At 42.1% G+C, this 18,368-nt stretch overlaps 1 long non-coding RNA gene across 1 annotated transcript in view; it reads right to left on the minus strand.

Annotated features, from left to right (window-relative positions):
- Positions 1 to 18,368, minus strand: part of LOC138442201 (uncharacterized) — a 98,475-nt gene that overhangs the window by 5,958 nt on the left and 74,149 nt on the right. The window lies entirely within an intron of this gene.

The raw sequence follows: 18,368 nt of genomic DNA on the forward strand, positions 1-18,368 counted from the left end.
AAAAAAGAATTCAGGCTTTGGCCTAAAATTACCATGGACAATCCTTCCCTTTGTCAGGGATTTTCTGTGATGTTAGTGAGTTGTTGAACCTCTCTGCGCTTCCATTTTTTGAACTCTAAAATGGGGAGAGTTGCAAAAGCCATCCTGGCCATCTTCACAGGATTGAAAATAGCACATGCAAAACACCTGGCAGGTAGAAGGCATCCAATATAAGGCAAGTATTATCATCAATGCCTTTTGCAGGTCTTCTCTTACAAATTTCACATCCCTATTCCTATCAACTATCTCGTGGAAAAGAAACAGAGCGGCATTTGAATCTTCTGTATGTTCCACATACCCTAGTAAGGACTTTACCCAGATACTGTCTTCTAATGCACCTAAGATTTCAATGAGTTAAGTACTATTATTTCAGCTTCACAGATGAGAATGCTGAAGATCAGAGAATGTGTGCTTAATACCTAAGATCACACAGCTAGTAACCAGGATCTCCTGCATTGCAGGCAAATTCTTTATCGACTGAGCTATCAAGGATAGCCCATAAGGATTAATTAGTTAGATAATTAATTAGTTCCTGGATGTATTCCACTCCGAGAAGTAGGCTCGTTCTACTCTCCCATGGGAGACACCACACTTATGGCAGAAAATGAAGAACTGAAGAGCCTCTTGATGAAAGTGAAAGAGGAGAGTAAAAAAGTTGGCTTAAAATTCAACATTCAGAAAACTAAGATCATGGCATCCAGTCCCATCACTTCATGGCAAATAGATGGGGAAACAATGGAAACAGTGAGAGATTTTATTTTTTTTTTGGGGGGGGGGCTCCAAAAATATTGCAGATGGTGATTGCAGCCATGAAATTCAAAGACACTTGCTCCTTGGAAGAAAACAACTTAGACAGCATTTTAAAAAGCAGAGACATTATTTGCTGACAAAGATCCATCTAGTCAAAGCTATGGTTTTTCCAGTAGTTATGCATGGATGTGAGAGTTGGACTATAAAAAAAGCTCAGTGCCAAAGAATTGATGCTTTTGCACTGTGGTGTGAGAGAAATCTCTTGAGAATCCCTTGGACTGCAAGGAGATCCAACCAGTCAATCCTAATGGAAATCAGTCCTAAATATTTATTGAAAAGACTGATGCTGAAGTTGAAACTCCAATACTTTGGCCACCTCATGAGAAGAACTGACTCATTTGAAAAGACCCTGATGCTGGGAAAGATTGAAGGCAAGAGGAGAAGGGGATGACAGAGGATGAGATGGTTGGATGGCATCACTGACTCTATGGACATGAGTTTGAGTAAGCTCCCGGAGTTGGCGATGGACAGGGAAGCCTGGCGTGCTGCAGTTAATGAGGTTGCAAAGAGTCAGACACGACTGAATGACTGAACTGAACTGAACTGAACTGATGGGCTTCCCAGGTGACGAGCCCTGGGTAAAGAGTTCTGGGAAAGAGCTCTATTTTTTCCCAGGTAAAGAGCCTACCTGCCAATGCAGGAAACCATAATAAATGCAGGTTTGATCCCTGGGTTGGGAAGATTCCCAGAGGAGGCCATGGCAACCCACTCCAGTATTCTTGCCTAGAGAATCCCATGGACAGACAGACAGACGTGGTTGGCTACGTTCCATAGAGTTGGAGTTGAGTCAGACTTGACTGAAGCAACTTAGCACACAGGCACACATGCACTCTCTCATATTTGGGTAATATGGTGGTGTATTAGGTCACTAAGTCATGACTGACTCTCGTGACCCTATGGGCTGCAGCCCGCCAGGCTCCTGTGTCCATGGGATTTTCCAGGCAAGAATACTGGAATGGGTAGCTATTTCCTTCTCCAGGGGATCTTCCTGACCCAGAAATCAAACCCAGGTCTCTCACATTGCAGATGGATTATTTACCAACTAAATCATCAGGGAACCCTATATTTGGATAATATGGGAGGGTGTATTTGTATCTTTGAGAAAAAGCAGAAAACTATGGTTAAATGAATGTAAGATCAATCGAGTAATACCTATGTGATTTGGGGTCGGTATCTTAGCCTTCTAGGACAGCTACAACAAAAGCACACAGGCTGGGCAGCTTAAACAACAGAAATTTATGATCTCACACTTCTAGATCCTGGATGTCCAAGATCAAGGTGTGGAAAGCTTTGGCTTCCACGAGACTGTCCTGTCTCTCTAATTACAGTAACATGGTGGCCTAGATGGTAAAGATTCTGCCTGCAATGAAGGAGACTTGGGTTCAATTCCTGGGTTGGGCAGATCCCCTGGAGAAGGGCCTGACTACCCACTTCAGTATTCTTGCCTGGAGAATTCCATGGACAGAGGAGCCTGGCGGGCTACAGTCCATAAGGTGGCAAAGAGTTGGTGTGTCTGACTCAGCAACTAACTCTTCCACTTTTCTAGGGGTGAGGGCTTCAGCACATGAATTTGGGAGGGACAAAATTCAGCCCATAGCACCGAGTTATTGAACCCTCCTTTTCTCAGTTTACTTATCTGTAAAATGAAGAGAATATGTTGTTTATAAAGTACTTTGAATAGTGCCTGATACCTAGTAGATGTGATAGAAATGTTTTCTGAGTGAATAAAGTAGAAAGTGATGATAGTGAAAGTGTGAGGCACTCAGTCCTATCCGACTCTTTGCAACCCCATAGACTATAGCCCATCAGACTCCTCTCTTCATGGAATTCTTCAGGCAAGAATACTGGAGTGGGCTGTCATGCCCTCCTCCGGGGGATCTTCCTGACCCGGGGACCAAACCTGCATCTCCAGCACTGCAGGTGGACTCCTTACCGTCTAAGCTACCAGGAAAGCTAAAATGAGGACTACAGCCCGGAAGACAGCACCTGAGAGAGCTCTGAGAGACTGCTCCCAAGGGGTAGTGGGGGAAAGTCAGCATATAGGATTTTTAGTAAAGGGCAAAAAGGAAGAATGCTTCATTTCAGTCATGTCTGAGTCTTTGCGACCCTGTGGACTGTAGGTTTCCAGCAGGCTCCTCTGTCTATGGGTTTCTCTAGGCAACAATACTGGAGTGGGTTGCCATTTCCTTCTCTAGATCTTCCTGACCCAAGGATCGAATGCACATCTCTTATGTCTCCTGTGTAGGCAGGCGGGTCCTTTACTGCAAGCACCACCTAGGAATTCTGCCCCCATAAAGCAGAAATGTATGGAAATGAATTATCTGACCTGACCTAGCTGTTAACCAACAGAACTGCACTGGATTCCAAGTCTCTCTGAGCTTTGGGTCTTATAAACAGGTGCTCCAATAATATCTGCTGAGCAAATGAATGGATAAAAGGGACTCAGTTAAGAAGCAGGGGTCAGGTCTGGAGGAAAGAGCAGAGCTGGAAGGCAGATCAGAGATCATCTCTCATCTTAAAAGAGGAGACAGTGGATTGTCAGGGGGTTAAGTCACCAAAGTGTCCTAGTGAGGAAGATGCAGAACTGTGGCAGGATGTCAGGAGTCCTTTCTTTCAGGTCACTATTCTGCCTTGGACCAAGCAGCCTCCCAGGAGGCTGAGTTGCTTAAAATAGTTCTGCTTGGGTCCTAAATCACCACAAGTAACAAGAGTGCTCATGCTTGGGTAAGTTACTTCTGACAATAACCTGGGTAAGTTACTTCTCTTTTGAAAATGTTACATTTGTATCTTTAACCTGGGATGCTCTGATTATTTTTTTTAAAAACTTGCTTATACACAATGGAGTATTGCTCAGCCATTAAAAAGAACACATTTGAATCAGTTCTAATGAGGTGGATGAAACTGGAGCCGATTATACAGAGTGAAGTAAGCCAGAAAGAAAAATACCAGTACAGTATACTAACACATATATATGGAATTTAGAAAGATGTTAATGATAACCCTGTATGTGAAACAGCAAAAGGGACACAGATGTATAGAACGGACTTTTCGACTCTAAGGGAGAGGGAGAGGGGTGGATGATTTGGGAGAATGGCATTGAAACATACTATCATGTAAGAAACGAATTGCCAGTCTATGTTCAATACAGGATACAGGATGCTTGGGGCCGGTGCACAGGGATGATCCAGAGAGATGATATGGTGTGGGAGGTGGGAGGGGGGTTTAGGATTGGGAACTTATGTACACCCATGGCAGATTCATGTCAATGTATGGCAAAACCAATACAGTATTGTAAAGTAAAATAAAGTAAAAAAAAAAAAAAAAAAAAAAAACCTTGCTAAAATTCTGGTTCATAGAGACCGTATGTGCATGGCATAATTATAACAGGGTGAATCACAGCAGGTGGAGCATAGCACAAGTTTGTGCAAAAAAAGGATAAACCTAAAAGGGCAAAGAAATAGTGACAAAGTAAATACAGAAACTGTGGCTGAAAATAAGAGGTGTCTGTGAGTGATCGCTAGCTTTGGGACTCATTCTCACACCTGCTTTGTTACTCTTACTACAAATATCCTGGAATTTATTCATCTTGCTTGCATAAATCAGAGGGCTAATTAATCATGCACTGATAATATTATTTAGAGATATTTATTGTACGTTGTTCTTAAAGCAACAGGATCTTATCTCAAAGGAATGTAAAACTGACATGGAATCTTTGTATCTTTTCTGCTCAATTAGAAGTAATAATAGTATAAGTTTCTGTTAAGATATTTGCCAATTATATAAAAGTTTTATAATTCATACAAAGCAAATTATTTCATTCTTTTTCTGTTTATTGTTTAGTCTTTCAGAGAAGGCAATGGCACCCCACTCGAGTACTCTTGCCTGGAAAATCCCATGGATGGAGGAGCCTGGTAGGCTGCAGTCCATGGGGTCACTGAGAGTCGGACACGACTGAGCGACTTCACTTTCACTTTTCACTTTCATGCATTGGAGAAGGAAATGGCAACCTACTCCAGTGTTCTTGCCTGGAGAATCCCAGGGACAGGGGAGCCTGGTAGGCTTCCGTCTATGGGGTCACACAGAGTTGGACATGACTGAAGCGACTTAGCAGCAGCAGCAGCAGCAGCAGCAGTTTAGTCTTCGAACACAATATTTTTATTTGCTACTTAGTACTTCAAAGGAGTAGTATAACATAATTTACCAGATTTCCTTACGGTAAATTTTGAAAGTTTCTAGCTGTTGAAGGGTACATGTTAGGTGGCTTTGTTTCATTTTGAATTTCTTGTTTTTTTCCCTAAAAAACTAAGATTCTGGAAATCCAATATTATAAGTTGAGCAAACTATGATTTCATTGGCAGACATATTGTCCAAGTTCATTGTTAGGCAACTCACTCCAGTATTCTTGCCTGGACAATCCCATGGACAGAAGAGCCTGGCAAGCTACAGTCCACAGGGTCACACAGAGTCAGACAAAATTGAGGCAACTTAGCACATGCAGGTAAACTACCTGAAACAAGCAAAAAATGATTAATACATTTTCAGATGTTAGCATTTGAATCCAGCTATGACTATACCTTTAAATCATGAACAACTCAAATAATAAGTTTAAAAGTTGAGGAAAGAAGGAAGGGACATAAACTTAGGAGTCAGAGCAAGCCGAGCATGATCCAGGCTGGTCAGGCACTGGCTGTGGAAATTTAAACATCTGACTTCACTTTGTGGGTCTTGATTTGTTGAGCTGTTTCAAATCCTGAAAGACGATGCTGTGAAAGTGCTGCACTCAATATGCCAGCAAATTTGGAAAACTCAGCAGTAGCTACAGGACTGGAAAAGGTCAGTTTTCATTCCAATCCCAAAGAAAGGCAATGCCAAAGAATGCTTAAACTACCGCACAATTGCACTCATCTCACATGCTAGTAAAGTAATGCTCAAAATTCTCCAAGCCAGGCTTCAGCAATATGTGAACTGTGAACTCCCTGATGTTCAAGCTGATTTTAGAAAAGGAAGAGGAACCAGAGATCAAATTGCCAACATCCGCTGGATCATGGAAAAAGCAAGAGAGTTCCAGAAAAACATCTATTTCTGCTTTATTGACTATGCCAAAGCCTTTGACTGTGTGGATCACAATAAACTGTGGAAAATTCTGAAAGAGATGGGAATACCAGAACACCTGACCTGCCTCTTGAGAAATCTGTATGCAGGTCAGGAAGCAACAGTTAGAAGTGGACATGGAACAGACTGGTTCCAAATAGGAAAAGGAGTACGTCAAGGCTGTATATTGTCACCCTGCTTATTTAACTTCTATGCAGAGTACATCATGAGAAACGCTGGGCTGGAAGAAACACAAGCTGGAATCAAGATTGCCAGGAGAAATATCAATCACCTCAGATATGCAGATAACACCACCCTTATGGCAGAAAGTGAAGAGGAGCTAAAAAGTCTCTTGATGAAAGTGAAAGAGGAGAGTGAAAAAGTTGGCTTAAAGCTCAACATTCAGAAAACGAAGATCATGGCATCCAGTCACATCACTTCATGGCAAATAGATGGGGAAACAGTGGAAACAGTTTCAGACTTTATTTTGGGGGGCTCCAAAATCACTGCAGATGGTGATTGCAGCCATGAATTTAAAAGACGCTTGCTCCTTGAAAGGAAAGTTATGACCAAACTAGATAGTATATTCAAAAGCAGAGACATCACTTTGCCGACTAAGGTCCATCTAGTCAAGGCTATGGTTTTTCCTGTGGTCATGTATGGATGTGAGAGTTGGACTGTGAAGAAGGCTGAGCACCGAAGAATTGATGCTTTTGAAGTGTGCTGTTGGAGAAGACTCTTGAGAGTCATTTGGACTGCAAGGAGATCCAACCAGTCCATTCTGAAGGAGATCAACCCCGGGATTTCTTTGGAAGGAATGATGCTAAAGCTGAAACTCCAGTACTTTGGCCACCTCATGAGAGGAGTTGACTCATTGGAAAAGACTCTGATGCTGGGAGGGATTGGGGGCAGGAGGAGAAGGGGACGACCGAGGATGAGATGGCTGGATGGCATCACGGACTCAATTCACATGAGTCTGAGTGAACTCCGGGAGTTGGTGATGGACAGGGAGGCCTGGCGTGCTGCGATTCATGGGGTCGCAAAGAGTCGGACACGACTGAGAGACTGAACTGAACTGAACTGAACTGCAACTGAGGATAACATGACCTTCTCAATGTCATGGTCAGAGCAGTTAATTAAAAACAGCCCAGCAGGGACTTTCCTGGTGGTTAAGATTTGGTGCTTCCAATTCAAGGTGCAGAGGTTCAGTCCCTGGTAAGAGAACTAGAAGTCCATGTGCCTCATGGCAGAAAGTAAAGATCAAATTAGATCACTCATACTAAACAGAAAAAAGGAAAAAGTGTACCCATATTAAATTTTAAAAATAGCCCAGCAGCTGACACACAGTTCTTCCTTCCTCTTACTCCATAAATGCAGACTCTAAACCACCTTTCTCCAGGAATGTGCAGATAATTACAGCCCAAACAGGCACTTATTAACCTCCGTTTTCTACATAATTATCTCAAGTCTCCTCTCTAATTCGCATATATGAACACAATGTAAAATAGTTAATTATATTTCTTTCTTTTTTTTTACTAATTGCATTTTTAATTTGCTATCAGAAAAAATCTGTCTGAGCCAAGACAACAGAAGTGCTATTATGGAGCAATTAACACCTCCAGTGTGTTAGGACCCAGAAAGATAAAGTGCTCCATCCATGGGAGCCCAAAGTATCTTTAATGTGCTGGATGTGGCCTTGTCCCTGAGTCCTCAGGGTTCATGCCACTCTCTCAAGTTTGCCTGGTGACAGGGCGGCAGTCTGTCTTTCATCATAGCTCAGCTCACGTTTAAGTGCCTTAGTGTACAGTTTTCTGAATAGAAATTGTCACACTAATAAACTGGTACCTACTCAAAGCTGCTGGTCCTACCATCAAACTCACTCTTCGAATTTGTCCACTTTTTCATCCATAGCCTCCACTCACCTGTGCGCTCCTTGAAAGCAAAGACCAGTGCCCCATGCATTGTTCTTTCACAAGTGCCAGGCACAGTGCCCTGGATCAAGTGGGTATGATGCCTTTCGAATGGAGGCCACCAACAAAGGCTGGGTTTCAATAGAGTGGTGGCCTCAGAACTTTCATGTATATGAGCCTAGGGTGGAAAATCTGGGGGACATTTCTTGAAGCTACATTAAGCTTTGTGATTCTACAAATTGTGTTGTAACAGGTCAGAAACATCACAACACCTTCTAAGGATGCTTTTATTTACTTCCTGCAAGATGAGAAAAAATGGTGCTGTTTACATGAAATGACTGTGGCAACAGCAATGTTTGGAGGCAACTGCTAGGCAGGGGTGATCATGAAGTTAATAAAAGGACTCCATCTACCCACCTATGGCACTGCCACTTGGCATCTTTCAAAACGCAGTGTAACCCCAGACATCAGAGGAAATTCTCTTAACATAGAATCTGAAGCTGGGATGCTGCATGATCCCTAATTTAAAAAAAAATTAAGAAAGAAAGCTGAAGTGACTATCACATTCTAAATTAATTGTTTAATACCACTGTGTTTTATTTAGGGCTGCCATAAAATTCCCAGTAAGATTTATAAAGTCTAAATTAATTACCAAGTCTTCCCCTACAATTTCCTAATTAATTCTATATGAGACCCTGCTTTGATCAATTTACAGACTTCATTGTATTTAGTTAATTAAGAAATTGAAGGCATGGATTTTGTCATTAGTACAGGCAGCTCCAATTGACCCGGGGTGATGTTTGGGTGATGTTTGACGAGCTGCTGTGAACCTAGCAAAATGGGGTCCTGACCACTGCTCCATTAGAAAACCGTGGATGATCTGCGAGATGGAGCTGAACTTGGTTGAGAAAGGCAAGTGTTCAATGTTACTTTAAAGTAAGAGGCAGAAAATGGAAAAGTGTCGTACCTAAGCAAGAGGAGGGAACCACCACCGGTTGAATATTTTTAACTGTGTGTAGTCTGTAATCTATTATGGTGACGAGCAGGAGCTTTGCAATGAAAATGGTTTGTCTTTGATTTCTATTCCACCATTACACTAGTTGTGTGTGTGTGTGTGTGTGTGTGTTTGTGTGTGTGTGCGTGTGTGTGCTCTCACACTCAGTCACTTAGTCATATCCCAGTCTTTGTGATCCCATGCACGGTAACCCACCAGGCTCCTCTGTCCATGGGATTTTCCAGGCAAGAATACTTGCCATTTCCCTTTCTAGGGGATCTTCCTGACCCAAGGATTGAATCCACGTCTCTGTGTCTCCTGCTTTGGCAGGCAATTCTTTACCACTGTGCCACCTGAGAATCTATTACACTAGTCAAGTGACCTCACGTTACCCAAACTCTCCAAAGGAGTTTCTCAAATGGGAAATAAAAGAGGTGGTGGTTAAGACTCCAAGGCCCCAGTGCAGGGGACCCAGGTTTAATCCCTAGTCAGGGAACTAATATCCTGCATGTCACGTACCACAGCCTAAAAAAGGAAAAAAGGTATAATAAGGCTTCTGGGGTATAAATCACTTAACACAGTGCTTCATACACCATTAGGGATAAAAAGTGGCAATTATCATCATCATCACTTGGTACTTCCACTTATATTGAATTTTTAATCCTAAATTAATTCTTAGAAGATAGAGACAAACTTCCTATTGTATAGATAAAGAGTGGGCTTCCCCTAAGGCTCAGCAGGTAGACGTGGGTTCTATTCCTGTGTTGGGAAGACCCCCTGGAGAAATAAATGGTAACTAGTCTGATCTTAGTTTTCTGAATGTTGAGCTTTAAGCCAACTTTTTCACTCTCCTCTTTCACTTTCATCAAGAGGCTCATTAGTTCTTCACTTTCTGCCATAAGGGTGGTGTTATCTGCATATCTGAGGTTATTGATATTTCACCTGGCAATCTTGATTCCAGCTTGTGCTTCTTCCAGCCCAGCATTTCCCATGACGTACTCTTCATAGAAGTTAAATAAGCAGGGTGACAATATACAGGCTTGATGTACTCCTTTTCCTGTTTGGAACCAGTTTGTTGTTCCATGTCCAGTTCTAACTGTTGCTTCCTGACCTGCAAACAGGTTTCTCAAGAGTCAGGTCAGGGGGTCTGGTATTGCCATCTCTTTCAGAATTTTCTACAGTTTATTGTGATCCACATAGTCAAAGGCTTTGGCATAGTCAATAAAACAGAAAGAGATGATTTTCTGGAACTCTCTTGCTTTCTCCATGATCCAGCAGATATTGGCAATTTGATCTCTGGTTCCTCTGCCTTTTGTAAAACCAGCTTGAACATCTGGAAGTTCACAGTTCACACATTGCTGAGGCCTGGCTTGGAGAAGTTTAAGCATTACTTTGCTAGCTTGTGAGAGGAGTGCAACTGTGCGGTAGTTTCAGCATTCTTTGGCATTGCCTTTCTTTGTGATTGGAATGAAAACTGACCTTTTCCAGTCCTGTGGACACTGCTGAGTTTTCCAAATTTGCTGGCATATTGAGTGCAGCACTTTCACAGCATTGTCTTTCAGGATTTGAAATAGCTCCACTGGAATTCCATCACCTCCACTAGCTTTGTTCGAAGTGATGCTTCCTAAGGCCCATTTGACTTCACATTCCGGGATGTCTGGCTCTACGTGAGTGATCACACCTTGGTGATTATTTTAGTCGTGAAGATCTTTTTTGTACAGTTCTTCTGTGTATTCTTGCCACCTCTTCTTAATATCTTCTGCTTCTGTTAGGTCCATACCATTTCTGTCCTCTATTGAGCCCATCTTGGCATGAAATGTTCCCTTGGTATCTCTAATTTTCTTGAAGAGATCTCTAGGCTTTCCAACTCTTTTGTTTTCCTCTATTTCTTTGCATTGATCACCGAGGATGGCTTTCTTATCTCTCCTTGCTATTCTTTGGAACTCTGCATTCAAATGGGTATATCTTTGATTTTCCCCTTTGCTTTTTGCTTCCCTTCTTTTTACAGCTGTTTGTAAGGCCTCATCAGACAGCCATTTTGCTTTTTTGCATTTCTTTTTCTTGGGGATGGTCTTGATCCCTGTCTGCTGTACAGTGTCACAAACCTCCATCCATAGATCATCAGGCATTCTGTCTATCAGATCTAATCCCTTAAATCTATTTCTCACTTCCACTATATAGTCATAGGGGATTTGATTTAGGTCATACTTGAATATTCTAGTGGATTTCTCCACTTTCTTCAATTTTAGTCTGAATTTGGCAATAAGATGAAAGTGAATGGGGAGAGTGAAAAAGTTAGCTGAAAGCTCAACATTCAGAAAACTAAGATCATGGCATCCGGTCCCATCGCTTCATGGCAAACAGATGGGGAAACAGTGGAAAGAGTGGCTGACTTTATTTTTCTGGGCTCCAAAATCACTGCAGATGGTAATTGCAGCCATGAAATTAAAAGACACTTACTCCTTACATAAGGAAAGTTATGAGCAACCTACACAGCATATTAAAAGGCAGAAACATTACTTTGCCAACAAAGGTCCATCTAGTCAAAGCTATTGTTTTTCCAGTGGTCATGTATGGATGTGAGAGTTGTACTATAAAGAAAGCTGAGCACCGAAAAATTGATGCTTTCAACTGTGGTGTTGGAGAAGACTCTTGAGAGTCATTTGGACTGCAAGGAGATCCAAACAGTCCATCCTAAAGGAGATTGGTCCTGGGTGTTCATTGGAGAGACTGATGTTGAAGCTGAAACTCCAATATTTTGGCTACCTGATGCAGAGAGCTGACTCATTGGGAAAGACTCTGATGATGGGAAAGATTGAGGGCAGGGGGAGAAGGTGAGGACTGATGATGAGGTGGTTGGATGGCATCACCGACTCAATGGATATGGGTTTGGGTGGACTCAGGGAGTTGGTGGTGGACAGAGAGGCCTGGCGTGCTGCAGTTCATGGGGTCACAAAGATTCGGACACAACTGAGTGACTGAACTGAACTAACTAGTCTGACGGATTGACACGATCATTTCCCTGCCTGAAAAAAGCTTGACTTTGCTGGAGAAATAGGACCTTATGTTGTACTTGGGCTTCCTTGAGATTTCATTTGCTAAAGAATCGACCTGGAATGCTGGAGACCCTGGCTGGATTCCTGCATGAAGAAGATCCCCTGGAGAAGGGATAGGCTACCCTCTCCAGTATTCATGGGCTTCCTTGGTGGTTCCGCTGGTAAAGAATCTGCCTGCAATGTGGGAGATCTAGGTTGGATCCCTGGATTCGGAAGATCCCCTGGAGGAGGGTGTGACAACCCACTCCAGTATTCTTGCCTAGAGAATCCCATGGACAGAGGAGCTTGATGGGCTACAGTCCATGGGGTCGCAAAGAGACAGACACAACTGAGTAACTAAGCACAGCACATATAAAGAGACTATATCATGGAGCATTAAAAATCCTTCCTAGTATCACACAACTGAATAGAAGTGAACATGGAATTCAAGTCAGGGCTTCTCTCACAGAGCTCTGTTCTCGCAATTAGCTAATTTTCCCTCAAAGTGTATAAAAATGGGATGCTTTCAAACTCTATTTATGAAAGTTGATACCACTATCTTACACTTATAAAGTTTTCTATTTAAATAAATCTAGGAGAAGGCAATGGCACCCCACTCCAATACTCTTGCCTGGGAAATCCCATGGACAGAGGAGCCTCGTAGGTTATAGTCCATGGGGTCACTAAAAGTTGGACATGACTGAGCAACTTCACTTTCACTTTTCACTTTCATGCATTGGAGAAGGAAATGGCAACCCACTCCAGTGTTCTTGCCTGGAGAATCCCAGGTACAGAGGAGCCTGGTGGGCTTTCCATCTATGGGGTCGCGCAGAGTCGGAAACGACTGACACGACTTAGCAGTCATGTAAAAAAAGTAAGTTGATTTCAAAACATATGCGTTAAACAGATCCTTGTATGGGTAATGCATGTATTCATTATCTATTGCTGTGGAACAACTTATCCCCAAATGTAGCAGCTGCAGATAACACACATTTGTTACTGCACAGTTTCCCTGGGTCAGGAGTCTAGGTGTGGCTTAGTTAATGCTTCTGTTCAGAGTTTCTCCCAGGGATGGAATCAAGGTGGCCACTGGGAGGGACCGTCATCCCTTGGAGGCTCCGTGGGCAAGCTCCACTCTACCGCTTTCACATAACTGTTTGCAGACCTCAAGTTTTCACTGCTGACTGCCTGAGACTTTGGTTTCTCATTTGGTTTCTCCATAGCGCAGCTCACAAATGGCAGCCTGGTCTCTTCACTAGAGGTCAGTCATTGTCAGACTCAACCGACAAGGTTGAACTTTGTAGAATTCTGTGTCAATATCAAGTCTCCTCATTCCTTCTTCTTATGCATTTTTTGACCAAATACAAATATTTACAAACACCAAAGACCATTTTGATCTACAGTCTTCCCTTCCCTTTCCCTTTATTCTCAGGTTTTATTAAATTATTTTTGTTAACTCAAGTTTACATTGATTCAGCAATAACAGTCTGTACTATCTTATCATGGGTCCACTTAGGGCTTCCACTGGGTAAGTGTAAAAAGTTGACAAGAGTCCAAATTGCTATCTTTGGGGGCTGCAATGTACTCTAGCTCAAGGCTGAGAATATTCGCCTTAATACTAATAACTTTGGCATCCTGTTGGATTTTCTGCCTCAGCATTTGATGCTCTGATTCTTTTTTTGTTGTTGTTTGTTTTTTCTTCTTTCTTGTCTACACTTCTCCCTAATTCTCAGTCCCCTGGCCTGGAATCGCTTGTATAATTCAGGGTTCTGTCCTTGACACCTTTCTCTTCCCAGTCAAGCCCAAAGGTTTCTTTCTTGAATCTTCATTGAGAACATCATCAAAATAGACAATGCACTTCCTCTGGAGAGCATTTTCTTACAGCCTCCTCCAGAGTAAAGGGTCTGAGGCTTTGTGTTAGCTCTTTATCATTGACTTTCTCCTAGCAAGGCGTTTATCACATTCAGAAGTTATCTGCTGCTCTGCCTGTCTCATCTATTAAAATTTCAGCTATTTCAGGCTAGGTCCTGGTCTTATTTATCTTGGAATCAACAATGCTTAGCCTGGAGCCTAAAATCAAGCAAGCACTCAATAAACACAAGATGAATGGAGCTGAACCAGTCATTAACACAGAAACATCCAGTCCAGGCACTCTACTGTGCCCTTTAAATAGCTACAGCTTTTGTTTTCCCAGCTCATCTCTACCGGCTGAGACAACTTCTCAAGAAGCACTAGTACTTATATCCCAAGTGGACTCTGTTAAAACTATTGTTATTTTTGTCATTTAATCACTACATCATTTCAGACTCTTTTGAGAGCCCCCCTGGACTGTAGCCCACCAGACTTCTCTGTCCAAGAGATTTCCCAGGCCAGAATACTGGAGTGGGTTGGTATATCCTCCTCCAGGGGATCTTCCCAACCCAGGGGTCAAACTCATGTCTCCTGCATTGGCAGGTGGATTCTTTACTGCTGAGCCATTAGAGAAGCTGGAGCAAGCATGTAATTAGGTCTAAAAGCTGAATGGGAAAAAGAAGAATTCTACCTGAGGGATGGTCACTAGGGAAATTACAGCTCACTCCTTTTGGGAAGAGAGAAGAGAGGAAGAGGAATTTATAGCCTCTCAAAGACTCCTAAATGCAGTCCAAGAAACTCCATTAGCATAATTGGTGGAGGAGAACATATTGGTTAGTATGTATTTCCACCAAGAGGAGGAGATAATTAGCCCTGGACAGTGTTCTCCCAAATATACTCTATAGAACCTTAAGGCTAAAAGCAGGGGAGGGACATGTTTCTGTGGACAAATAAGTTTCTTTTCTGGTCTGCAAATCACATTTGCATGTAAAAGCCTTTGAGGAGTCTCACAGCTAAAGAAACCTAGAAAAGTGTGTTTAGGTGATCTTTTTTTTTTTTTAACTCACGGGACTAGAGGCTTTTGTTTTTCTTATATCAACTTTCAGCATCCAACGGAGCTAACTTTTGGTGGAAAAACATGATGGGAAATACTAGCCTCACTCTAGACTACTTAGTCTTGATATACATATCATGTTCAAGGTGGGTACTTCTGAGATGTTTGTGCAACCCACAGCCTCTTTTCTTCAAGCAGACTCAACCAGATGGGTAATTATAATCTCTGTGTTAGTCTTCACAGTCCTGCCTGCCCCTCTGATGAGGCTTGCTTGGAAAAGTGGAAAGACTCATTTCCTTCCTTGATCAAATCAGAACTCACAAGTTTTTGGTCCAGCTCAGATGGGACATTGAGCCAGGGCTCTAGTGATTATTTTCCTCCATACGTGCTCAGAAGCAGAGAAAAGTGATCCACAGAAAGAAGAATTCATCAGATCCTCAGAAAGAAGCAGTGATGACAGAGCTTGAGGCCCCAGAGAGGTGGAGGAACAGACTTTATTCCCCTAGCATTCCAACATTAATAAAGCCCCACTGAAATTCACACCCTAGGATGTTATTAATTAACCCTGCTTATGCCTACTTAATCTCCCTTTTAGTTTAAATTTGTAGAAAAAAATTTTTTTTCTGTCGACCAAAGAGCATTAACTGGTACATGGAGTCAGAAATAGAGACATTTACATTCAAGAGGTGTTTATTGAGCACTTTTTGTGTGAGGTGCTATGGGGATTCAGAAAGTATAATGCAAGTTCTGCCTTAGGAAGCTTCACTAATGAAAGATAAAGTCACATGTGCAGATTTCAGTGGAATCAGGCAATTGCTAGATAAAGGTGTGTTATAGAAATTTATTTTTTTAATACATAATGGGGATAGACAAAAAAAAATAGAAGATTCCAAATATAAGCAATTCTCGGAGGAGGAAATGGCAACCCACTCCATATTCTCACCTGGGAAATCCCATGGACAGAGGATCCCGGCCGGCTACAGTCCACGGGGTCACAAGAGTCAGACACAACTGAACAACTGTGCACACATACGGTAAGCAATTCTTAGAGTAAATCTGGAAGCTTCAGCTTTCCAGGTACAGAAGTACCACAAGGGTATTCCGGATAGAAGAGACTGAGTGTACCTAGGGGTCCATGTGAGAAGTGGTGATGAGTGTGCGAAGAAAAATTAAAGAGTTATGGTTGGAACTTGTAAAATAAGGATACTAGCTGTGGGAGATGAAGCCAGAGAAATAATCAGTGGGAATAAGAGATGGTACAACCATTCTACAGTAGAGCTGTTAGAATGTCATCAGGTCAAAGAAGCAGATTCCCAGGAGGAAAGTAACATGATCAAGTTGGCATGTTACAAAGATATGTTTTAGTGATTGTGCATAAGACAGACTTGATGTAGGCAGATGAGGAGGCAGAGACACTTGTTGGAATAGGATGTTACATAGTGGGAGCAGAAGGAAGGCATGGACATTAATCATAGAATGAACTGTGGTGTGGGAGAAGACTTTTGAGAATCACTTGGACAGCAAGGAGATCAAACAAGTCAATCCTAAAGGAAATCAGTCCTGAATATTCATTGGAAGTACTGATGCTGAAGTTGAAGCTCCAATACTTTGGCCACCTGTTGCAAAGAACTGACTCATTGGAAAACACCCTTTATGCTGGGAAAGATTGAAGGCAGGAGGAGAAGGGGACAAGAGAGGATAAGATGGTTGGATGGCATCACTGATTCGATGGACATGAGTTGGAGCAAGCTCTGGGAGTTGGTGATGGACAGGGAAGCCTGGTGTGCTGCAATCTGTGGGGTTGCAAAGATTTGGACATGACTGAGGGACTGAACTGAATCATCTAAAGTGAATTAATAATAAAATGTTAGTGAAGAAAAAAGACCTTTGAGATTTAATAGATACTCAGACATTCCTCCATACTACTCCAAAATTCTCAATTCTTCATAGTTCATATATTTCACAGCAACCCTACATCCCTAGCCTCCAAATATGGTCTGTGGTGTGGGTCAAATATGAGTCCAAGCATTATTAAAAAACAGTAGAGAGGTATGGGGTCTTCTTGTTGATTGACCCTGCCAGCAACGGTCCACAGAACTGGGAACAGATGATGGGATGTAGCTTGGGTTTCTGAAAGATGAAGATACCTCCTGGATGCATGGCCTCTCTAAGCCTGGCTTCCTACACCTTCAGAAAGAGAGTGCACTGGATTAGACCAGTTATTTCAAACATTGTGTACCTTCTTACCAAAAGAAAGTGTTCATGAAAGTCCTATATTTAAACATTTTGTCTGAGGCAGTGGGTAGAAAGCTTTAAACTCTTTTCTTGGTCCCTGCAGTGGGCTCTGAGATACCTGTACAGAATCTTAGAAGTTGTGGGAAACAGAATTGCAAAACCAGAGCATCACAGATATCCTTTTTAGCCTTTTATACGAACCTTGATGTCTCATTGGTGGCTTTCTCATGTCTGCCTGAGCTGGGCTCTCTTTTCCAGGGTATATAATACAACCCCTGGATCTTACAGCAAGGGCAGGGGGGCATTCACTCATTGAATACACATGTTTCCCCAGTAGGTTGGGAGAGGACATGAATATGTCACAACAGGATCCCTATAAAGGAATTCTATTCAAGGAAAGCCAGTGTCCTTGCCTGGAAATAGTATGTCACTGAAACAATTTGGACTGAACCCTCACCTTCCAGTTATCATTAGCTTGACCTTGGGACAAGTTAGTAACTTCTCAGCCTCAGTCAGTCTTTCTATATGCAGGACTCAATAACTTTCTTATGAAAGTTCAAACAGTGTGGGATTTATAAAAGTGGATTTTATTGTACAAATATCAGCAAATTTTACTTAAAATCCTGTCAGTTCTCATACATTCTATGAGAGAAACAGAGTACCAAAATGAAATTTTTATTAACAAAACAAGCAAAATCTACACCACATATTAAATTAACATCATGGCAAAATGATCAATGACTAGCCATATGGTGAGGCAATACTAACATGCCATAATTGTGTGAAAATTGCTGCAATCCTAGCTCTGGGTTGATAAAACTGATCCAATGGCTGTTTTCTCATTTTGTTGGGCATGCTTGCCTATTCTCACAGTAACACACCATCACATTTTCTCTGTTGCACTTGATAAGGGCAAATTGGCACTGTGAGATGGAGCAGAGCTTTGTTCAGTCCCACAGTTCAGCCTCCAATTGACTGGAAGAGTTGTACAAATTGTTTTCCCTTCGTTTAGAGACACTTATCAAGGCCAAACAATGAAGGTAATTCGGGCCACTTGCCAGGTAGACAAATCTCTCAAAAGAGACAGCACCAAGACCCCCTCAGCTTAATGAAATTGTAAGACTTCACCAGCCCTAGAAAAAGTGGAAAGAAAGAAAGAAGAAAAAGAACTTTCTAAAGCAGATTGCTTAATAAGAGTTGCCCAACAGAGCAATTTAGTGGAGTATCTCAAAGAGCTATTTAGTATGTGGCATTGAAAACTCCCAACATCATGGGAAGAGAGGCTCACTGCACAAATATTTGCTTTGATTTGTAGATGATTTTCATCTCTTTGATACATATACTCAGTG

This window comes from Ovis canadensis, chromosome 6, assembly GCF_042477335.2.
Source record: "Ovis canadensis isolate MfBH-ARS-UI-01 breed Bighorn chromosome 6, ARS-UI_OviCan_v2, whole genome shotgun sequence".
NCBI classification, from domain to species: domain Eukaryota; kingdom Metazoa; phylum Chordata; class Mammalia; order Artiodactyla; family Bovidae; genus Ovis; species Ovis canadensis.